We start from the raw sequence: 25199 nt of genomic DNA, 5'->3' as shown, positions 1-25199 counted from the left end.
GGATGCTTGTTCTTCACTGTAACCTTGTTCAACTGGCGATAATCAATACACATTCGTATAGAACCATCCTTATTCTTTACAAACAAGACAGGAGCACCCCAAGGCGACATACTGGGCTGAATGAAGCCCTCATCGAGCAACTCTTGCAACTATTCCTTTTATTCTTTTAACTCTGCTGGGGTCATCCGATAAGGTGGAATAGAAATGGGCTGAGTGCCCGGTAACAAATGAATGCCAAAGCCAATATCCCTGTCGGGCGGCATGCCCGAAAGGCCCGCTGGGAATACATTTGAATAGTCCCTCACTACTGGAACAGACTCGACGGTAGGAGTATCAACACTAACATCTCTCACATAGGCCAGATACGCATCACACCCCTTCTCAACCATTCACTGAGCTTTGAGAAATGAGACAACCCTGCTAGGAACATGATCCAAGGTACCTTTCCACTCTAGCCGTGGTAGACCTGGCATAGACAACATCACCATCTTGGAATGACAATCAAGAATAGTGTGATAGAGAGACAACCAGTCCATGCCCAAAATAACATCAAAATCCACCATACTGAGCAATAATAAATCGGCTATGGTCTCAAAACCACTAAGAACAATCAAACACTACCGATAAACACAGTCAACAACAATGGAATCACCCACGGGTGTAGATATATAAACTAAGAACTCAGAGAATCATGGAATACACCCAAATACGGGGAAAAATAAGATGACACATAGGAATATGTGGAGCCTGGATCAAATAAGATTGATGCATCTCTATGATAGACCAGAACAATACATGTGATAACAGAATCTGATGCAACTGCCTCTGTCCTAGCAGGAAGGGCATAATATCTGGCCTGGCCTCCCTCTCTAGGGCGACCTCTACCTGACCGACCTCTACCTCTAGCTGGCTGTGCAGGTGGGGTGGTAGCTAGTGATGTAACCATAACCTGAGGACCTAGTGGAGCACGCGGTGCTTGAAAAATCTGTGGATGTGCACCCCTCCTAAATCTGGGGCAATCCCTCACCTCATGGGGAGTGTGACCACATTCAAAACAAGCTCTCAGAGGACGTGTCTACTGCAACTAGCTCGGGCCTGATTGACTGGACTGACCACTGAAAGCACCCGTATAGGAGGTACGCTAGACACTGGCGGTGTATAACAAGGATCCCGGGGCCTAGTAGTGGCCGGAGCACCGCTGGCGGCTGGAAGTGCTGAATGAACAGGGCGACCCATATAACCTCTTCCTTGACGAGCTGTAGGTGGGGAACGAGTACTACTATAAGTGCCAGACTCTCGAGACCTCTTGGCTTCTCTCTCCTCTCTATCCTGAGTTAGTATACCCTCCAACCTTCTAGCAATCCCTACTACCTACTGGTACGCAATATCCATTTCCAACTCTCGGGCCATGCTCAATATAATACTGGGTTTGAGCCGCTCAATAAATCGACGAACCCGCTCTTGAATAGTAGAAACCAAGACTGGCACATGCCTGGCCAAATCACTGAATCAGACCGCATACTTTGACACGGTCATAGCACCCTGGCACAACTGCAAAAACTCTGTGCACCAAGCATATTTGAGACTGTGGGGAACATACTCTCTCAAGAATATATCTGAGAACTAACTCCAAGTGAGTGAAGCTGCCTCAGCCGGACAATCCAACTCGTATGCACGCCACCACTGATAGCCTACTCCTCTAAGATGGAACATAGTGAAAGAAACCCCACTAGTCTCCGCAATACCCATAGTACGAAGGATACAGTGGCACTCATCATGAAAACCCTGGGCATCCTATGATGCCAAGCCACTGAAAGTAGGAGGGTGGTACTTCTTGTACCTCTCGAGCCTAAGCTGCTCCACCTCAGAAGCTGCTGCCCTAACCTAGGGCTGAACTAGAGCTACCGGCTGCATAAATATTGTAAGGCCCCGTAAAAGTTTTCCTCAAAACCCAGATTCCGTGATGCCGAAGTAGGCGTAGATATTAATAGTAGTAGAAATTCTTCGTGGCAAGCTTGCGAGCCGCGGTTCAGAATTTTTGGATTGAACAGTACGTTGGGGAGTTGAAGGAAATATTTTTGCAGAGGTAGGCATTTCTGCGGCCCATTATGCGGCTGAATAATCACTCTACGGGGCGTAGAATGGCCGCAGAGTGAAGCAACCTTTTTGGCCAATTTTTTAGTCAATTTCGCGACTAATTATGCGACCGCATAGCCGTTTCATTGGCCGCACTTTGGTCGCATAGTCATCTTTAGACTTTCACGGAGGGAGGTTCTGCGACATATTATGCGACTGCAGAATAGGTGTACGAGCCACATAATGGCCGCAGAGTGAAGTAGGCCAGCCCAGTTCCCAGGGCCACCTTTCGCGGTCATTTCGCGGACCGCATAATCATTATGCGGTCGCATATGCGACCGCAGAACTTGTTCCAGAGCTTCATTTTTTTGTTTTTAAACCCGACCCTATTCCGTTAAAACACATCCCATATACCATTTTGAGCTTATTTTTGATATCTTTAGAGTGAGTGAGAGAGAGAGTCCTAGAGGGAGAAAATGATCTTAATCAAAATTTCTCTTTAATTCTTGCTTAAACCTTTGAAGATTATCAAGAGAAGCAACCTAGGTCTTCATTCCAAGAGGTAAGATTCTATCACCAAGCTCTTAATTTCGGAATGTAACTAGAATGGGCAATTAGTAAGGTAGTTCATGGGGATGGGAGTGCTTACCTTGCATGCATGTATTCTTAAGGTATGTGGGGAGGTTGTGAGTTAAAGATAAAAAAAATGGGGTGTGGGATGGTGAAGTCTTTCATAAAAGGGCCATGGAACCTTAATACATACATAGTGTTTGATAAAATGCTCAAGTGAGCTAGAATCATGACTGTTTTCCTAATTTTTGGTTCAATTTTTGCTATATTGCTAAAATAGATTAAAGTTGCTAATATTCCGGAATATCTTAGAGTTTTAAGAAGCTCAATTAAGGTATGTTGGCTAAACCCCCTCTTCTTAGAATTGAATCCCATGGTATTCATGAAATCGATGCAAGTCCCAAAATGAACGTCCTAGAAATTACTATCCCGAATGTGCTTGTTTTGAAAATATATGTGTAATATTTATTACCATGCTTCCATCATGTTATCTCATCATTTGAGGAAATGTTCAAACTTAGAACATGTGTTAAGAAAATGCCTAGCCTTCAAGTCAAATTCGACTAAAGACTGTCATGCCAAATTGTGTAAAAAGCCTCTATGTGCCTTAGATTCTAAATTGCTCACATGTGAAATCAAAAGTTTTGAATGAAAAATTGTGTTGTTGTTGATGATAATAATAATGTTGGAATGTGGAAAAGAACTTGAATCATGAAATACGGCCAAGCGCCAAGAATAACTTTATAATTGGGGCCACTCGTGCCATTGTATTGAAAAGATGGGAAAGAAATATGAAGTGAGATGACTGATTGAAAAGGGGTGATGTCTCAAATGAGATGGCTTAATCTATCGGGCCAAGATTGGACTCCGTGTAAGAACACGGTGGTATTGTGGATGAAATTGTGAATATGGTTGATGTCTCAAATGAGATGGCCTAGCCGATCGGGTCGAGATCGGACTTCATGTAAGAACACAGTGGTATTGTGGATTGTGGCATATTGGCACTAAACACCATCCCATCTAATAATGCGGGAATTGACTTAAAAATCTATGTGATCCTTAACTTGATGTTTTAGTGTTATTTAAAGCTCATATTGCATTCTTGACTGTTTCCCCATGTATTATTGTTCATTCTATTAAGATAGTGTTTTAGTTTTACATACTAGTACTATTCGACAGTACTAGCGTCCCTTTTGCCGGGGGCACTGCATCTTTAAATGGATGTAGGTGGTTTCATAGCAGACAATGTTGATCACAGATAGTGCTACATCCTCTTCTCAGCGGACTCGGTGTGCCCCATTTCATTCCGGGGTCATGTATTGTACCTTTTGTTTATATTGTGGTCACCTTTTGAGGTATAGCCCAGGCCTTGTTGCCGGCACCATCTTCACTCTCTTTAGTATCTTTAGAGGCTCCGTAGACACTATGTGGGTTGTATATGGGTGTTAGAAAGGTCAACAGATCATGTTGTGTTTTGGGCTCTTATTCCACTCAGTCATAAGGATGCATGTATTTTGAAACTTAACCATGATGTAACAAAATGAAACGACTTAGCAATGTATATATGTATGAACTTTCTACCTCCTAACTAATAAGAGCATGCCTTCTTTGGATCATAGGTGAGTCGGGTAGATAGTGTCTAATAGGCTTGCTCGATCGGGTCTACTCGGTTGAGCGACGGTCGCGCTCCCCGAGGTTGAGGCGTGACAGGTATGATCTCTGGAACCTGGTCGACCTGAACCCGTTGCTTTGGGGTACCGAAGATAAGAGTCTGTGCTCCTCCCCTGGCCTGAGATGTGGCAGAAATAAGGGGTATCAATCCTGCCTGAGCCAAGGTGCTGAATATGCTCGGAAACTGGGCTAGAGTTTCTTGGAGGGCTAGTGCAGTGACAAGTGTCTCAGGTTCCTGTCCTCCAACTGGATCTATTGGTGGCTCTTCCGTAGCAGCTGGTGCGGGTACTCTGGCACCACCACGTGGACTTCTCGGCCTCTACCCCGGCCCAAGCCTCTCGCGGCTCTAGCAGGGGACGCATGTGTTTGGTCATCCGATCCAGCTGTACGTGTCCTCACCATCTGTAAGAGAATGGAAAGACAAAAATTTAGAATCCGAAGTCAAAATCTCGCACGATAAGGAATCAAGGAAGTGAAGCTTTTCCTAACAGTTCAATAGCCCCCCAAAGATAAGTACAGACATCTTCGTACCGATCCGCGAGACCCTACTAAGCCTGCTTTTGACTCATAACACATATGAACCTAGTACTCTGACACCAACTTGTCATGACCCCAATTCACTCTCCGTAGGATATCGTGATGACACTTAGTCTTAAGTCTTTAAGACTAGGTAATCCTAACAATTTGCTGAATTTCATAATATAAAACTGAAATCCAATTCTCAACACATGAGATAAATATAAAACTACAAATCAATAATTACAATTCCCAAAACTCGCTGGAAACAAGTCACTAGCTTTTAAGAGTAAATACTAAGTGTCTGCATACATCAAGTCTAAAGAAAATAATGGAAACAACATAATAAAGATAGAGGGGGACTCCAAGGTCTGCGGACGCTGGCAGATATACCTTGAAGTCTCCACGTACAGTCCAGCTCACTAGTATCTGGCCTTGTAGAAAGAACCTGGATCTGCACAGAAAGATGTGCAGAGTGTAGTATGAGTATGCCACAACGGTACCTAGTAAGTGCCAAGCCTAACCTCGGTAGAGTAGTGATGAGTTCAGGTCAGGGCCCTACTGGTTTAAAATAAAAGTAAGGAAGAAGATATAATAATATTTTGTAATGACTGCGAATTTAAAACAACGAGAAGTTTCAAAAAATAACAGCTCAGCAATTAGAGGTAACAACAGTGGCACTCCCAAGGTACCACCTCGTAGTCCCAAAGTAAATATGCAAGACATGGGGGATCTCTCGAGTAAACGCCTCGTAGTACCAAAGTACATATGCAGTACAAGAGGATCTCCCGAGGAACCGCCTCGTAGTCCCTAAGTAAATATGCAGCAGATAATCGAAGGAAACATGAATTTACAGCAAGAAATCCTACAGTAAAAGATTTAATTCAAATCAAGGGAACCATGTAATTCAACTAAGCATGTTGCACAAATTGCAAGTAAGAGTTAAGGCATGTAGACATGCGATACTAGGCTAAACATGATCACTACATATGCTAAGGTAACCCAGTTAAGGAATTTAAAAGAAGACAACTCAGCAAGAATCGAAAATTTCCACAGTTAGCCCATGTACGCACTCGTCACCTCGTGTACACGACGCTCACATATCACATATTGTTACAATAGTACCAAATCCTTAGGGGATTTCACCCACAAAAGTTTAGACAAGTCACTTGCCTCAAATCTCACTCAATCGATCGATAAGGATGCCTTTCCCTCAATTTTCCTACTCCGAATGTCCCAAATCTAGCCAAAAGCAATTACATATCATGAATACAACTACAAAAAACTAATTTAAATATTGAAACTACAACTTAGGCAAAGAATTAAAAAATCGCCCAAAGAAGTCGACCCGGGCCCACATCTCGAAATCGGGTAAAAGTCACAAAATACGAACACCCATTCGACCACGAGTTCACCCATACCAATTTTTGCCAAAATCTGTCACCAAGTCGCCACTCAAATACTCAAATCAAACTCCTCAAATCCATAGTGTAACGATCCGACCGGTCGTTTTGAGCTCTAGCACGTCATTTGGTGATTTGAGGCCTTGAGTAGCTTCACTTCGGATTTTATGACTTGTACGTGTGGTCGATGAAATTCGGGAAGTTCAGAGTTGATTTGGAGAGAAAATTCTAATTTGAGAAGCTTTAAGTTGGAGGAGTTGGCTCAGGGTTGATTTTTGAGTAAACGACCTCGTAATCGGGATTTGAAGGTTCCAATAGGTTTATATAATGATTTTGGACTTTGGCGTATGTCCGGAGCGGGTCTTGGATGACCTGGGAGCATTTCGGTGCGTATTATGGAAGTTGGCATTTTGGAAGAATTTCATAAATTTGAGTTGAAGTGCAATTCAATGATATCGACATCCGTTTGGGATTCTGAGTCTGGGAATAGCTCCGTATGATTATTACGGTCTTAGGAGTGCGTTCAGAAGTGAATTTGGAGGTCCGTAGGTCATTTTGGGGTCATTTGAGCGAAAGTTGGAAATTTGGATAATTTTAAGAAGTTTGATCGGGAGTGGACTTTTTGATATCGGGGTCAGATTTCCAATTCCGGAAGTTGGAGTAGGTCCGTAATGTCGAATGTAGCTTGTGTGCAAAATTTAAGGTTAATGTGTTGATCACAGATAGTGCTGTATCCTCTTCTCAGCGGACTCGGTGAGCCCCATTCATTCCGGGGTCATATATTATACCTTTTGTTTTTATTGTGGTCACTTTTTGAGGTATAGCCTGGGCCTTGTTGCCGGCACCATCTTTACTCTCTTTTGTATCTTTAGAGGCTCCGTAGACACTATGTGGGTTGTATATGGGTTGTAGAAAGGTCAACAGATCATGTTGTGTTTTGGGCTCTTGTTCCACTCAGTCATAAGGATGTATGTATTTTGAAACTTAACAATGATGTAACAAAATGAAACGACTTAGCAATGTATATATGTATGAACTTTCTACTGCCTAACTAATGAGAGCATGCCTTCTCTTGATCATAAGTGAGTTGGGTAGATAGTGTCAAACAGGCTTGCTCGACCGGGTCTACTAGATTAAGCACCGGTCGCGCTCCCCGAGGTTGGAGCGTGACATGTATGATCTCTGGAACCTGGTTGACCTGAACCCGCTGCTCTAGGGTACTGACGATGGGAGTCTGTGCTCCTCCCCCAGCCTGAGATGTGGCAGAATCAAGGGGTATCAATCCTGCCTGAGCCAAGGTGCTGAACATGCTCAGAAACTGGGCTAGAGTTTCCTAGAGGGCTAGTGCAGTGATAGGCGTCTCAGGTTCCTGTCCTCCAACTGGAGCTATTAGTGGCTCTTCTGTAGCAGCTCGTGCGGGTGCTCTAGCTGCACCAAGTGGACGTCCTTGGCCTCTACCCCGGCCCTGGCCTCTCGCAGCTCTAGCAGGGGGCGTATGCGTTTGGTCATCCGATCCAGCTGTACGTGTCCTCATCATCCGTGAGAGAATGGAAAGACAGAAATTTAGAATCCAAAGTGAAAATCTCGCACGATAAGGAATCAAGGAAGTGAAGCTTTTCCTAACAATTCAATAGCCTCCTAAAGATAAGTATAGACGTCTTCGTACCGATCCGCAAGACTCTACTAAACCTGCTTTGACTCATAACACCTATGAACCTAGTATTCTGACACCACCGTGTCATGACCCTAATTCACTCTCCGTAGGATATCGTGATGACACCTAATATTAAGTCTTTAAGACTAGGTAATCCTAACAATTTGCGGAATATCATAATATAAAATTAAAATCCAATTCTCAACACATGAGATAAATATAAAACTGCATATCAATAATAACAATTCCCAAAAATCGCTGGAAATAAGTCACAAGCTTTTAAGAGCAAATACTAAGTGTCTGTATACATCAAGTCTAAAGAGAATAATGGAAACACCATAATAAAGATAGAGAGGGACTCCGAGGTCTGCGGACGTTGGTAGATATACCTTGAAGTCTCCACGTATAGTCCAGCTCACTAGTATCTGGCCTTGTAGGAAGAACCTGGATCTGCATAGAAAGATGTGCAGAGTGTAGTATGAGTTTGCCACAACAGTACCTAGTAAGTGCCAAGCCTAACCTCGGTAGAGTAGTGATGAGGTCAGGTCAGGGCCCTACTGGTTTAAAAGAAAAGTAAGGCAGAAGATATAATAATATTTTGTAATGACTGCGAATTTAAAACAACGAGAAGTTTTAGAAAATAATAGCTCAGCAATTAGAGGTAACAACAGTGGCACTCCCGAGGTATCGCCTCGTAGTCCCAAATGTAAGTATGCATGACAGAGGGGATCTCCCGAGGTACCGCCTCGTAGTCCCAAAGTAAATATGCAAGACAGGGGGGATCTCCTGAGTAAACGCCTCGTAGTCCCAAAGTAAATATGCAGTACAAGAGGATCTCCCGAAGAACCGCCTCGTAATCCCAAAGTAAATATGCAGTAGATAATCGAAGGAAACACGAATTTACAGCAAGAAATCCTACAGTTAAAGATTTAATTCAAATCAAGGTAAACATGTAATTCAACTAAGCATGTTGCACAAATTGCAAGTAAGAGTTAAGGCACGTAAACATGCGATACTAGGCTAAACATGATTACTACATATGCTAAGGCAACCCAGTTAAGGAATTTAAAAGAAGACAACTTAGCAAGAACCGAAAATTTCCACAGTTAGCCCGTGTATGCACTCATCACCTCGTGTACACGGCGCTCACATATCACATATTGTTATAATAGTACCAAATCTTTAGGGGATTTTCCCTCACAAGTTTAGACAAGTCACTTACCTCAAATCTCGCCCAATCAATCGATAAGGATGCCCTTTCCTCGATTTTTCGACTCCGAATGGCCCAAATCTAGCCAAAATCAATTACATATCATGAATACAACTACAAAAAACTAATTTAAATAATGAAACTACTACTTAGGCAAAGAATCAAAAAATCGCCCCAAGAAGTCGACCCGGGCCCACATCTCAAAATCGGGTAAATGTCACAAAATACGAACACCCATTCGACCACGAGTTCACCCATACCAATTTTTACCAAAATCTAACAACAAGTCGCCACTCAAATACTCAAATCAAACTCCTCAAATCCATAGTGTAACGACCCGACCGGTCGTTTTGAGTTCTAGCACGTCATTTGGTGATTTGAGGCCTTGAGTAGCTTCACTTCGAGTTTTATGACTTATACGTGTGGTCGAAATTGAAATTCGGGAAGTTCGGAGTTGATTTGGAGAGAATATTCTAATTTTAGAAGCTTTAAGAGGAGTTGGCTCAGGGTTGATTTTTACGTAAATGACCTCGAAATCGGGATTTGAAGGTTCCAATAGGTTTGTATGATGATTTTGGACTTGGGCATATGTCTGGAGCGGGTCTTGGATGACCAGGGAGCGTTTTGGCGCCTATTATGGAAGTTGTTATTTTGGAAGAATTTCATAAATTTGAGTTGAAGTGCAATTCAATGATATCGACATCCGTTTGGGATTCCGAGGTCAGATTCCGATTCTGGAAGTTGGAGTAGGTCCGTAATGTCGAATGTAACTTGTGTGAAAAATTTGATTTCAATCGGACGTGATTTGATAGGTTTCAGCATCGAATATAGAAGTTTGAAGTTCTAAAGTTTATTAAGCTTGAATTCGGGTGCGATTCATGATTTCAATGTTGTTTGATGTGATTTAAGGCCTCGAGCAGGTCCGTGTTATGTTATTGGACTGGTTGGTGTGATTGAACGGGGTCCTGTGGGCCTCAGGTGAGTTTTGAATGCTTAACGGATCAATTTTTGGACTAAGTAAAATGACAAGGCAGCTGGTATCTGGTGTAACCGCACCTGCGAGGTTTTGGCCGCAGGTGCGAAGCCGCAGAAGTGGCCAGGAGGGATGCAGAAGCGGTTTTGGGCGAGCTGGTCCGTGCCCACAGGTGTGGAAGTTTTGGCTTACCTGCGTGACCTCAGGTGCGAGAGCAGTAGTTGCAGGAGCGGATGGGCTCGCAGAAGCGTTACTTTTGTCCGTAGATGCAGAGCATGGCCAGGTAAGGGAAATGCGCACCTGCGAGGATTTTGTCATAGGTGCGGGACCGCAGATGCGGCAAGGCATCGCAGGTGTGAAACATCACTAGGCAGAATCATTTTAAGAGTTGGATTTGGCTCTTCTTCTCTCATTTTTCACTTGGTTGGGGCGATTTTAGAGAGCTTCAAGGAGGGATTTTCATCATCTATGTCAAGGTAAGTGATTTCCGCGTGTTGTGAGTTAAATACAAGATTTATAATTCAAGCATGGAAATTTGTAGAAATTTGGGGTTTTGGTAGAAAACCTAGAAATTGGTATTTTTGGATTTTGACCACGAATTTGGGCATGGAAATGAGAATAAATCATATATTTGAGTTCGTAATGTTATGGGTAATGTTTATCTTCAAAAAAATTTGGAATCCGGGCACGAGGGCCTGAGGGTTGCTTTATCGGCTTTTTGAGCGGAGTTAGAAATTTGTCTAAATTGATTTGTTATGAGTATTAGAGTATAGTTTTATTTGTTTGAACATTGATTGACTAGTTTTGGAGCGACGAGCATCGGTTTGAGGTGTTAGAGGGCTTTGGAGCCGGTTATGGAACTTCGGAGCGAGGTAAGTCTCCTATCTAACCCTGTAAGGGGGAAACCACCCCTAGGTGATACTTATTATTATGCACAACTAGTTGTGGGCGCTACGTACGTACGAGGTGATGAGAGTCCGTTCGTAGCTAAAGCATGTCTATGTCCGGGTTGACTTAGGACCTTATCCTGTAATAATTAAATTATTTGAACTTGTTCTGCTGGCTTATTTAATTAAAGTTATAACTGAAATTGATTTAGAAATAAAAGTATCAGGTCAAGCTTTAATACCCCGAGATGTTGCTAAGGTATTCGATAAATGTAAAGAGATGTACTTATTATTGTGCTCATGTACTTTATTGTAAGCGCGTATCTTGTGATTCAGAAACTTCCTTCCTTTCTTGTGGAGCAGGCCGAACGCCTCGGCAATATCTCTTGGAATGAGATAAATTCCTTCCTTTCTTGTGGAGCGGGCCGAACGCCTCGGCAGTATATAAAGGTGCATCTCTAGTTCGTGCCGTTCGACCCTCGGCAGTGTACACACTACTCCGGATAGGGCCGAATGACCTCGACAGAATCGTGCGTTATACCGCTAGTAGTCCGAATATTCACGAGATAAACTTTTCACTGACGCCTGGTATTTTATGGTATTTCTTATCTGATTGGTATTGACACTTGGAATTTATTCTGAGATATTGAGGTAGGATACATGATCGATAAATTTTTGATAAAAAGAAAATAATTGGAACGCTATGAAACTTCGGATTTCTCCCCTATTGATGTGTACTTTACAATTGTATGAATTATCGTATTATTTATTTAACTGGACCTCTAGTAAGTGTCGATTCGATGTCGACCCCTCATCACTACTCCTCCGGGGTTAGGCTAGATACTTACTGGGTACGCGTTGATTTACGTACTCATACTACACTTGCTGCATATTTTGTGCAGGTGCATATATACCCAGTGGTCTTTTGGGCGCAGAGGCGCGGATATTGTGGGAATTTACTGTGAGCTGGATTTCATGTTACGATCCGCAACCTGCAGAGTCTCCATAAGAGTTATTTATGTTTCTCCTGTCTAATTTGTATTCCGGACAGATGCTGCATTTTTATTATATTTCCTAGTTGATGCTTATTCACTTGTGACACCGGGTTTTGAGGTGATTATGAGTTGTTTGGTATTGAAATTATGAAATTATTTTTATTTACTCCGTAAAGTTCTTCTTTTATTATTAAATTAAAGAAAATCATGATTTCAAATATTAAAAGGAGTAATGAAGTTAATTAATTATGGTTGGCTTGCTTGACAACGGTGTTAGGCTCCATCACGACCTATTATGGATTTTGGGTCGTGACACCTAGCCTCGACTCCCAAATTCCACCTTAAATATACACTAACTTGGTGGAAAAATTAATGGGGAAACAAGATTATTAATAAAAAATTTACACAACAGACTTACCTCAAGAAATCACTCGAAAATGCTCTCAAAGATCGCCAAGACCCGTGCTCAAAATGTTCAATAATGATAAAATCACGAACCCTTGGTTTAATATAGTCTGCCCAGGCTTTTCGCTTATGCAAAAACTTAACCGCTTATGCGGCGTCGCAGAAGTAACCATTGACCCACATCTGCGGCTTCTTTCGCTCCTGCGTCACCTCACTCCGCATATGCGAGCCTCCAAACTGCTTCTGCGGTCCCAACTCCCTTGCCAAATTCCGCTTCTAGGTTGCCTTTGCTCGCTTCTGCGGGGGCACGACCGCATCTGCGGTCTCAGCTGCAGTCCCAATTATGCTTCTGCTGCTCGATGGCCGCTTCTGTGGTGCCACACCTTTGGCCCAAAATGCGCTGGCGCGATTACACTAGACACAACAAAGCTCAGCTATGCTCCAAGTCCAATTTTTGTCCGTTAACCACCCGGAATCCACCCGAGGCCCCCGGGACCTCAACCAAAAATACCAACCAGTCCTAAACCATCATACGAACTTAGTAGATCATTTAGATCATATCAAACAACGCTAAAAATATGAATTGCACATCGATTTAACCCTAATGAACTTTAAAACTTCAACCTTCTACCTCTGACGCCTAAACCTATCAAATCAAGTCCGATTGATCTTAAATTTTGCACACAAGTAATAATTGACATTACAGACCTACTCCAACTTCCAAAATCAGAATCTGACCCCGATATCAAAAAGTCCACTCCCAGTCAAACTTTTCAAAAATTATCCAATTTTCCAACTTTCGCCAATTGGCGCTAAAATGACCTACGAACCTCCAATTCCATATCCGAACATGCTCCTAAGACCAAAATCACCCTACGAAGCTATTGGAACCATCGAAACTCCATTCTGGAGTCGTCTTCACATAATTCAAACCACAGTCGATTCCTACGACTTAAACTTCTATTTTAAGGACTATGTGTCCCATTACACTCCGTAACCAAAAACAAATCCTACCGGCAAGTTATGTAATCTCAACATGAAATAAGGGAAGAAATAAATAGGAGTTCGGGGCTACTACTCTCAAAACGATCGGCCGGGTCGTTACAAAGCCTATCCCCTTTTTTTCTTAATCGAACTATTTTGATCCTTATACCTCTTAAAGCACTTGAATTGTAAAGAGAGCACTAGAAAGAAGTAATGAGGAAACTTGGGGTAGATTTTGAGTGGAACCAATAGAAGGAAGAAATGTGCACTTGTATTTTAATAAAACTCCACTAGCGGTAAGGAAAAAATACAAAAAGAAAATAAAGAAAAAGAGAAAAAAAGAATAAATAAATAAATAAAGGTTTCTTATTTTTGCTAGATGTGATCTGAAGCAGTGCGTAAAGAAGAAGGAAAAATATTATGGGGTGAGCTATCTTGTGATGATTGAAGGAATTTTGCGCTTAAAGTTGAATACGTGATGTGATAAAGTGCTTAGGAGGGTTAGCCACTATATCCTAAATATATCCTACCCGTCCCCTTAGCCCACATTACAACCTTAATAAATCCTAGTTGATTTTGGACTGAGCGAACCTACATTAGTAGAGGTTTACATAATGGGCAAGCCTATAGTACCTTTTGCGTGCATGTGATTTCTTTGAGAGAGTGAGTGATTTTCTTCATATGTGTGAGTCCTTAAAATATATTTGATCATGTGATTTGGATATGTGGACTGCTTACTCTTTGTTTTATTGTGAGGGTACATGGTTTCACAAAGGATAGGTAATATTATTAGACCTCTCTATTAGATTAAGTATTCCAGCCTCGGGTGCATTGTGACATTGAGTTAGTTTTCGAGGCTAGGATTGTTATAATCATGTTGTTCCTGTGTTAAATGTTTTAAAATTGGGCATAAGTACAAGAAGTGTATTTTGACAGCATATGCTAAAGCTTAATTGTTGCTATCAACCATGGTCATAGATGTAGTGTGTTGTAAATGTGTGGCTTGTTGGGTCCTTGAAGAGGAAGTATTTTGTTGGTTGACTCGAGGGTGAGCAACATTTAAGTGTGGGGTGTTGATGTCGTGCTATAATTCTATATATTTTGATGTTATTTACCCTACTTACTTATTGTTTGGATGTTAATTTGTGCGACAATTGTGCTTAATAGAGCTTATTTCACGTGTAGGAATGCTTGGACATGAATTGGAGAAAAGTTGAACGAAATGGTATATCAGAGCTACAAAATGGAGCAATAAAAGAAGACGTGCAAGGCATGCGCAGAAATATTGGCTCCATAGACATTGCCTCGTGCAAAAACATTGACGCTATAGACGATGCTATCCGAGCTACTTTTATTTTCTCACAATTTTTGGACGTGTAAACCTCAACCCTACCTTATAAATACTTCCTAAACTTAGTTTTTAGAGGGGAAGGACACTATTGGAGAGGCAAAAGGCTACAGAACACTTGGAAGCAACGAATCACAGAGTTTTCTCTTCTGTTCTTCCTTAATCTGTATTTTAATGCTTTCAATTATTATCATGATTGTTAGTATGGTTATGAGTGTCACACCCCGTTTTACCCCCAAAAGAAAGATATTATGGATTGTTGTGGGTTAAAGAGTTTTTCCAATTAAAGTGATATTTTAAAGTAGGGATTATTTTATTATTCAGAGTCGCCACTTGGAATTTGATTTTTGGGTGTTCCAAGTCACCTTTTATTTGAATCCCTATTCAAAGAAAGATTTGACTCTTTTATTATTGGTTTGCGAAAATAAAGTCCGGGTAAGAAATTCTGTTGACCGAGGAGAAGGTGTAAGGCATTCCCTGAGTCCCGTTGTTCTAGCACGGTCGCTTTATTGACTACAACTTGGCTTGAATTAATTTTGGATAAACTGTGATTTATTGGTTTTTATGTTTTATCTATCCGCTTTTAATTATTAAAATATGAAATTATCTGAACAAGTCGCGATGTCACACACTCGTTGTTTTTGTACACATTGCGAATCGCGCCACGTGAAACGCACCCGCAATTTACAACATGTTTTTTTTTTTATTATTTGAAGTTATGGTCAAGTCGCATGAAATACGCAATCGAATTGAGGATTATGTATCATGACTATGTCGCGGGAATCGTACCCATAGTCACTATGTTTTATTATTAACGTGCCTAAAAGCAAACTACGAGTGTTTATAAGAATTATTTTCTAAACTAGAGATTATTGTAAGGACAATAGTTTATTGATGTGGAGTTATCGAAATGATTTTTACATCTATTACTAAGTCATTTGATCTAACAAAATTGACATTCTCTTCATTTTATTTCCACATGGCTCAAGTCTTATACCACACGGTTCTTACCTATATCTATGCCCCATTTAAACTCTAAATAACCAAGTTCTTACCACCCCATGGCCCAAATATCTTAGCTAATAGTCCATTTTGTAATCCAGCCCATTATCAATTAAACCCAGGTCCAAACTACCAATAAAGCTCTTAAGAAAAAAGGAAACTACTGAAGCAAGTTCAATGCTAACACAGTAGGCAAAGAAATGAAGAATAACAAAGTATCCAACAGTCAATGCACTCAAGAAAAATCAAGATGCATTAATAGTTTGTCTAAAAAAAATAATATGAACGAAACATAATTTTTTATATCTCCAACATAAAACAAAAATAGAAAGTAAGGTCAAGAAATGGACCTTCAATGTTTATTCGCTAAATAAGATCTACAGCAGTTGAAAATGAGCACAACAACAATGCTTTCATTGTACCTTAATAGCAAACCACGAGCGACTGAAGCCGAAGGAACCTCAGTTGCGACATGTATGTCTTCGTGTCGTATTTTAGGAACCTGTGGTGTCGTTTTGGAAACAGAAATGAGTTAGCTGGCTTTGGGACTAGTTTCAAGATGGTGTTGTAGTTGTTTGTTAGAGGAAAAGGAGCTGGTTGGAGATGGTATAATTACGACGGAAACAAGGGTATTTCTGGGGTGTTTTGAGACTGTTTTTGGAGCTGTTTGGTGGAGGTTTTCAGCTCATTTTTTGGATTATTTTTTATGCCTTTTGGACTATTTTAGGGGGTGATTTCAGGCTATTTTCGGAGTGATTTTGGGGCTGTTTAGTGGCTGAATTTTGATATGTTTTTCAGCTGGTTTCAATGGGGTTTCTTGGCTGATCCCCCCTATTTTTCTTTTGTGTGTTCTGTTTTATAAGAGAGATGAGGGAGAGAAAATTGAATTGGAAGGAAACGGGCAGGTGTGTGTTGTGTGTGTCTGTGGTCCCACTAGAGGAAAATTTTGTGATAGAGAAGAATAAAATTCTGTTAGTAAGCACGTGATATTTTGAGTGGAAATAGGGAGAAACATCAATTTAAGGGGTGGGACCCATTTGAACCTTCTTTTTTCTCCTCTTTGACTTTTCTTTTGCTCTTTCCCGTTTTTCTTTCAGTTTTCTTCTTCTCTTTTTTTTTTGTTTGTTTTCAATTCTATTCCTTTGAAGATGAACCAAAATTGTTAATTATCTAAACTAATGGGATATTAAAAGAAAGAAATTTATTTTAAAAATCTAACTACTACTCAATTAGCTAAAATGTAAAATATTTTTGTGGTTTTTAATTTTGTCAACTAAACCTACTAAAAAGTAAAATAAAACAAAGGCTAAAATATGTAGATTAAACTAGAAAAATATTTACATACTAAAACGTGATAAAAATTCAAGTATGGTAAAAAATTAGGTGCTCACAGCATGCCCTTCTTCTCTTGAAAATATGAAGAGTTTTCAGGCAAAGATAAAGTGAGCCATGTGACTAATTTTTGACCAAACCATTATTTAAAAAGGGAAAGAAACAAAAGAAATAAAAATTAAGAATGCAACAGAGTCCTGGTTTTGGATAGCCTACATATCCGGGGTTATAAGGGAATCAGGTCGCATGTAGTTCAAAGAAAAGGTTCAAGGAAATGGATGGAATGCTTAGTTGGGTAGTCGAGTGAGGTTCCGTCGAGGCTCCGGTCCGTGGTCATATTATTACATCAAAATCAAAAGAAACTAAACAAACATATTAGCTATGAGTTACAAGATTTCTATTTATAAGTCTTCTAAAACTTGATCTTGAATCTTGACTGGTTCTTCATGCAGACTCTGATCCGAACCTTGATGCTTGCTAGCTGCAGGTGCTAGTTCATTCTTCTATGGCCTCTTCTGATGAAGACGGGAAATGCAATGCTCATGACTTCAGTCATGTCTTGAGCAGTTCACATATTTTCATCCGCTTCTGCATTCTAGATTCACTTCTTTTTCTTTTCGTTATTCTGGATTAAGAATTCTTCTATTTTTCATCGCGAACCCCTGCCTCGAGGTAAAACCTGCTCAGACACTAAAACAAACAAATGAATGAAATATTTCTGCCCCAGTTTTCACTAGGAACATTTCGTGAGTTATTTGTATCAAAACTCTATACTACTTCATTATTGAAAGCAATAAAAAGTCAGAATTGGTGTACCGTGGGAAAACATGATTCTTTGGGAATGGTGTACCCTGATTGTCTAAATGGTGTCTCAACTAAGGATTGATGTACCTTATGTTGGGGAAATGCGATGGGGAATAGTGTACCCTGATAGTAATAAGGAGACTAAGGAGTTGAGACCCTATGTCTAAAACAATAAACAACTAAGGAGTTGAGACCCTATGTCAGAAAACACAGCTAGGGATTGGTGTACCCTGATACTGGTGAGGAAAAATAATCAGGGGTTGGTACCCTATATTACGAAAAACAAATGTAATCAGGGATTGGTACCCTGTATTACTAAAATGAAATATAACCAGGGGTTGGTGCCCTGTATTATTGAAGAGGACATGTAACAAGGGGTTGGAACCCTGTATTACTCAAAAGGAATAGGTAACCATGGGTTGGTACCCTTGGGCAAAAAGGTTTTACCTGAGGTAAACTACAAAAAGCAAGCCTGGGCGAAAAGTACTTCTACCTGGAAATAAGAGATGGACGCCCCTAGTCTAAAATGTTTTACCTGCGTTAAGCTACGTAAAACATCCTGAGCGAAAAGTACTTCTACCCGAAAATATGAGATGGATCCCCCTAGGCGAAAAGGTTCTACCTGGGCTAAGCTACGTAAAACATCCTGAGCGAAGAGTACTTCTACCTGGAACTATGAGCTGGATCCCCCTAGGCGAAAAGATTTTACCTGAGGTAAACTACCAAAAGCAATCCTGGGCGAAAAGTACTTCTACCCGAAAATAAGAGCTGGATCCCCCAAGGCGAAAAGGTTCTACCTGGGTTAAGCTACGTAAAACATCCTGAGTGAAAAGTACTTCTACCCGGAAATATGAGCTAGATCCCCCTAGGCGAAAAGGGTCTACATGGGGTAAGCTACGTTAAACATCCTGAGCGAAGAGTACTTCTACCCGGAACTATGAGCTGGATCCCACTAGGCGAAAAGGTTCTGCCTGGGTTAAGCTACGTAAAAAATCATGAGTGAAAAGTACTTCTACCCAGAACTATGAGCTGGATCCCCTAGGTGAAAAGGTTCTACCTGGGTTAAGCTACGTAAAATAGCCTAACCGAAGAGTACTTCTACCCGGAACTATGAGTTGGATCACCCTAGGAGAAAAGGTTCTACCTCGGTTAAGCTATGTAAAATAACCTGAGCGAAGAGTACTTCTACCCGGAACTATGAGCTGGATCCCCCTAGGCGAAACGGTGCTACCTAGGTTAAGATACGTAAAACATCCTGAGCGAAGTGTACTTCTACCCGGAACTATTAGCAGGATCCCCCTAGGCGAAAAGATTCTACCTGAGTTAAGCTACGTAAAACATCCTGTGTGAAAGGTACTTCTACCCGGAACTATGAGCTGGATCCCCCTAGGAGAAAAGGTTCTACCTGGGTTAAGCTACGTAAAACATCCTGAGCGAAGTGTACTTCTACCCGGAACTATGAGCTAGATCCCCCTAGGTGAAAAGGTTCTACCTGGGTTAAGCTACGTAAAACATCCTGAGCGAAGAGTACTTCTACTCGGAACTATGAGCTGTATCCCCCTAGGCGAAAAGGTTTTACTTAGGTTAAGCTACGTAAAACATCATGATCGAAGAGTACTTCTCCCCGGAACTATGAGCTGATTCCTTGTAGGAGAAAAGGTTGTACCTGGGTTAAGCTGCGTAAAACATCCTAAGCGAAGTGTACTTTTACGTAACTATGAGCTGGATCCCCTAGGCGAAAAGGCTCTACCAGGGTTAAGCAACATAAAACAGCCTGGGCAAAGGGTACTTCTACCCGAAAATATGAGCTGGATCCTTCGAGACGAAAAGGCTCTACCTGGGTTAAACTATGTAAAACAGCCTGGGCGAAGAGTATTTCTACCCGAAATTATGAGCTAGATCTCCTTAGGCGAAAAGGTTTTACCTGGGTTAAGCTATGTCAAAAACAACCTGAGCGATGAGTACTTCTTCTCAGAACTATGAGCTGGATCCCCCTAGGCGAAAAGGTTCTACTTGGGTAAAACTGCGTAAAACATCCTGAGCGAATAATACATTTACCCGTAACTATGAGCCGGATCCCTTTAAGCGAAAAGGTTCTACCCGAGTTAAGCTACGTAAAACATCCTGAGTGATGAGTACTTCTACCCGGAACTATAAGCTGGATCCCCATAGGCGAAAAGGTTCTACCTGGGTTAAGCTACATAAAACAACCTGAGCAAAAAGTACTTCTACCCGGAACTATGAGCTGGATCCTCTTAAGCGAAAATGTTCTACCTGGGTTAAGTTACATAAAACAACCTGAGGGAAGAGTACTTCTACCCGGAAATAAGAGTTGGATCTCCATAGGCGAAAAGGTTCTACAAGGGTTAAGCTACGTAAAACAACATGAGCGATGAGTAGTTCTACTCGGAACTATGAGCTGGATCCGCCTAGGTGAAAAGGTTCTACCAGGGTTAAGCTACGTAAAACATCATGAGCGAAGTGTACTTCTACTCGGAACTATGAGCAGGATCCCCCTAGGCGAAAAGGTTCTACCCGAGTTAAGCTACGTAGAGCATCCTGAGTGAAGAGTACTTCTACACGGAACTAAGAGCTGGATCCCCCTAGGAGAAAAGGTTCTACCTGGGTTAAGCTACATAAAACATCCTGAGCGAAGAGTACTTCTACCCGGAACTATGAGTTGGATCCCCCTAGTCGAAAAGGTTCTACCTGGGTTAAGCTACGTAAAACATCTTGAGCGAATAGTACTTTTACCAGTAACTATGAGCGGGATCCCCCTAGGCGAAAAGGCTTTACCTGGGTTAAGCTAAGTAAAACGGCCTGGGCAAAGAGTACTTCTACGCGGAAATATGAGCTGGATCCCTCTAGGCGAAAAGTCTGTACCTGGGTTAAGCTACGTAAAATAGCCTGGGCAAAGAATACCTCTACCCGGAACTATGAGCTGGATCTCTCTAGGCGAAAAGGTTCTACCTAGGTTAAGCTACGTAAAACATCTTGAGCGAAAAATACTTCTACCCGGAAATATGAGTTGGATCCCCCTAGGCGAAAAGGGTCTACATGGGTTAAGCCATGTTAAACATCCTGAGCGAAGAGTACTTCTACCCGGAACTATGAGCTGGATCCCACTAGGCGAAAAGGTTCTACCTGGTTTAAGCTACGTAAAACATCCTGAGTGAAAATTACTTCTACCCGGAACTATGAGCTGGATCCCCCTAGGCGATAAGGTTCTACCTGGGTTAAGCTAAGTAAAATAGCCTGACCGAAGAGTACTTCTACCCGGAACTATGAGCTGGATCCCCCTAGGCAAAAAGGTTCTACCTGCGTTAAGCTACGTAAAACAACCTGAGCGAATAATACTTCTACCCGAAACTATGAGCTGGATCCCCTAAGGTGAAAAGGTTCTACTTGGGTTAAGTTACGTAAAACAAGTTGAGCGATGAGTACTTCTACCCGGAACTATGAGCTGGATCTTCCTAGGCAAAAAGGTTCTACATGGGTTAAGGTACGTAAAACATCCTGAGCGAAGTGTACTTGTACACGGTACTAGGAGCAGGATCCCCCTAGGCGAAAAGGTTCTACCCAAGTTAAGCTATGTAAAACATCCTGAGTGAAGAGTACTTCTACCCGGAACTATGAGCTGGATCCTCCTAGGAGAAAAGGTTCTACCTAGGTTAAGCTACGTAAAACAACCTGAGCAGAAAGTACTTCTAACTGGAACTATGAGCTGGATCCCCCCTAGGCGAAAAGGTTCTTCCCGAGTTAAGCTCGTAAAACGGCCTGGGCAAAGAGTACTTCTACTCGGAAATATGAGCTGGATCCCTCTAGGCGAAAAGGCTGTACCTGGGTTAAGCTACGTAAAATAGCCTGGGCGAAGAATACTTCTACCCGCAACTATGAGCTGGATCTCCCTAGGCCTAAAGGTTCTACCTGGGTTAAGCTATGTAAAACAACCTGAGCGATGAGTACTTCTACTCGAAAAATAGAGTTGGATCCCCCTAGGAGAAATAGGTCTACCTGGGTAAAGCTGCGTAAAACATCCTAAGCGATTAGTACTTCAACCCGGAACTATGAGCTGGATCCCCATTGGTGAAAAGGTTCTACCTGGGTTAAGCTACGTAAAACAACCTTAGCGAAAAGTACTTCTACCCGGAACAATGAGCTGGATCCCCCTAGGCGAAAAGGTTCTACCTGGGTTAATCTATGTAAAACAACCTAAGCGATGAGTACTTCTACTCGGGACTATGAGCTGGATCCCCCTAGGAGAAAAGGTTCTACCAGGGTTAAGCTACGTAAAACATCCTGAGCGAAGTGTACGTCTACCCGGAACTAGGAGCAGGATTCCCTTAGGCGAAAAGGTTCTACCCGAGTTAAGCTATGTAAAACATCCTCAGTGAAGAGTACTTCTACTAGGAACTATGAGCTGGATCCCCCTAGGAGAAAAGGTTCTACATGGGTTAAGCTACGTTAAACATCCTGAGTGAAGAGTACTTCTACCCGGAACTATGAGCTGGATCCCACTAGGCGAAAAGGTTCTGCCTGGGTTAAGATACGTAAAACATCATGCGTGAAAAGTACTTCTACCCGGAACTATGAGCTGGATCCCCCCTAGGCAAAAAGGTTCTACTTGAGGTAAACTACCAAAAGCAAGCCTGGGCGAAAAGTACTTCTACCCGAAAATAAGAGCTGGATCCCCCTAGGCGAAAAGGTTCTACCTGGGTTAAGCTACTTAAAACATCTTGAGTGAAAAGTACTTCTACCCGGAAATATGAGCTGAAAAGGGTCTACATGGGTTAAGCTACGTTAAACATCCTGAGCGAAGAGTACTTCTACCCGGAACTATGAGCTGGATCCCACTAGTCGAAAAAGTTCTGCCTGGGTTAAGCTACGTAAAATATCATGAGTGAAAAGTACTTCTACCCGGAACTATGAGCTGGATCCCCCTAGGCGAAAAGGTTCTACCTGGGTTAAGCTACGTATAATAGCCTGACCGAAGAGTACTTCTACCCGGAACTATGAGTTGGATCCCCCTAGGCAAAAAGGTTCTACCTGGGTTAAGCTATGTAAAACAACCTGAGCGAAGAGTACTTCTACCCGGAACTATGAGCTGGATCCCCCTAGGCGAAAAGCTTCTACCTGAGTTAAGCTACGTAAAACATCCTATGTGAAAAGTACTTCTACCCGGAACTATGAGCTGGATCCCCCTAGGAAAAAAGGTTCTACCTGGGTTAAGCTACGTAAAACATCCTGAGCGAAGAGTACTTCTACCCGGAACTATGAGCTAGATCCCCCTAGGCGAAAAGATTCTACCTGGGTTAAGCTACGTAAAACATCCTTAGCGAAGAGTACTTCTACTCGAAACTATGTGCTTGATCCCCCTAGGCAAAAAGGTTTAACTTAGGTTAAGCTACGTAAAACATCATGAGCGAAGAGTATTTCTCCCCGGAACTATGAGCTGAATCCCTGTAGGCGAAAAGGTTGTACCTGGGTTAAGCTACATAAAACATCCTAAGCGAAGTGTACTTTTACGTAACTATGAGCTGGATCCCCCTAGGCAAAAAGGCTCTACCAGGGTTAAGCAACGTAAAACAGCCTGGGCAAAGAGTACTTCTACCCGAAAATATGAGCTGGATCCCTCGAGGCGAAAAGGCTCTACTTGGGTTAAGCTATGTAAAACAGCCTGGGCGAAGAGTATTTCTACCCGGAATTATGAGCTAGATCTCCTTAGGCGAAAAGGTTTTACCTGGGTTAAGCTATGTCAAAAACAACCTGAGCGATGAATACTTCAACTCGGAACTATGAGCTGGATCCCCCTAGGCGAAAAGGTTCTACTTGGGTAAAACTGCGTAAAACATCCTGAGCGAATAATACATTTACCCGTAGCTATGAGCCGGATCCCTTTAAGCGAAAAGGTTCTACCCGAGTTAAGCTACATAAAACATCCTGAGTGATGAGTACTTCTACCAGGAACTATAAGCTGGATCCCCATAGGCGAAAAGGTTCTACCTGGGTTAAGCTACGTAAAACAACCTGAGCAAAAAGTACTTCTACCCGGAACTATGAGCTGGATCCCCTTAAGCGAAAAGGTTCTACCTGGGTTAAGTTACATAAAACAACCTGAGTGAAGAGTACTTCTACCCGAAAATAAGAGCTGGATCTCCATAGGCGAAAAGGTTCTACAAGGGTTAAGCTACGTAAAACAACATGAGCGATGAGTAGTTCTATTCGGAACTATGAGCTGGATCCCCCTAGGTGAAAAGGTTCTACCAGGGTTAAGCTACGTAAAACATCCTGAGCGAAGAGTACTTCTACCCGGAACTATGAGCTGGATCCCCCTAGGAGAAAAGGTTCTACATGGGTTAAGCTACGTTAAACATCCGGAGCGAAGAGTATTTCTACCCGAAACTATAAGCTGGATCCCCTTAGGTGAAAAGGTTCTACCTTGGTTAAGTTTCATAAAACAACCTGAGCGAAGAGTTCTTCTACCCGGAACTATGAGCTGGATCTCCCTAGGAGAAATGGTTCTACATGGGTTAAGCTACGTAAAATATCCTGAGCGAAGAGTACTTCTACCTGAAACTATGAGCTGGATCCCCCTAGGCGAAAAGGCTCTACCTGGGTTAAGCTACGTAAAAGAGCCTGGGCGAAGAGTACATATACTCGGAAATATGAGCTGGATCCCCCTAGGCGTAAAGGCTCTACCTTGGTTAAGCTATGTAAAATAGCATGGGCAAAGAGTACTTCTAGTCGGAACTATGAGCTGGATCTCCCTCGGCGAAAAGGTTCTACCTGGTTTAAGCTACGTAAAACAACCAGAGCGAAGTGTATATCTACCCGGAACTAGGAGCAGGATCCCCTAGGTGAAGAGGTTCTACTCGAGTTAAGCTATGTAAAATATCTTGAGTGAAGAGTACTTCTACCCGGAACTATGAGCTGGATCCCCCTAGGAGAAAAGGTTCTACCTAGGTTAAGCTACGTAATACATCTTGAGCTAAAAGTACTTCTACCCGAAACTATGATCTGGATCCCCTTAGGTGAAAAGGTTCTACCTGGGTTAAGTTACATAAAACAACCTGAGCGAAGAGTACCTATACCCGGAACAATGAGCTGGATCTTCATAGGCGAAAAGGTTCTACCTGGGTTAAGCTATGTAAAACATTCTAAGCGAAGTGTACTTGTACCCTGAACTTGGAGCAGGATCCCCCTAGGCGAAAAGGTTCTACCTGAGTTAAGCTACGTAAAACATCCTCAGTGAAGAGTACTTCTACCAGGAACTATGAGCTGGATCCCCCTAGGAGAAAAGGTTCTACATGGGTTAAGCTACGTTAAACATCCTGAGCAAAGATTACTTCTACCCGGAACTATGAGCCGG

This window comes from Nicotiana tomentosiformis, chromosome 3 (assembly GCF_000390325.3).
Source record: "Nicotiana tomentosiformis chromosome 3, ASM39032v3, whole genome shotgun sequence".
NCBI lineage: Eukaryota > Viridiplantae > Streptophyta > Magnoliopsida > Solanales > Solanaceae > Nicotiana > Nicotiana tomentosiformis.
This window is presented reverse-complemented; position numbering follows the sequence as displayed.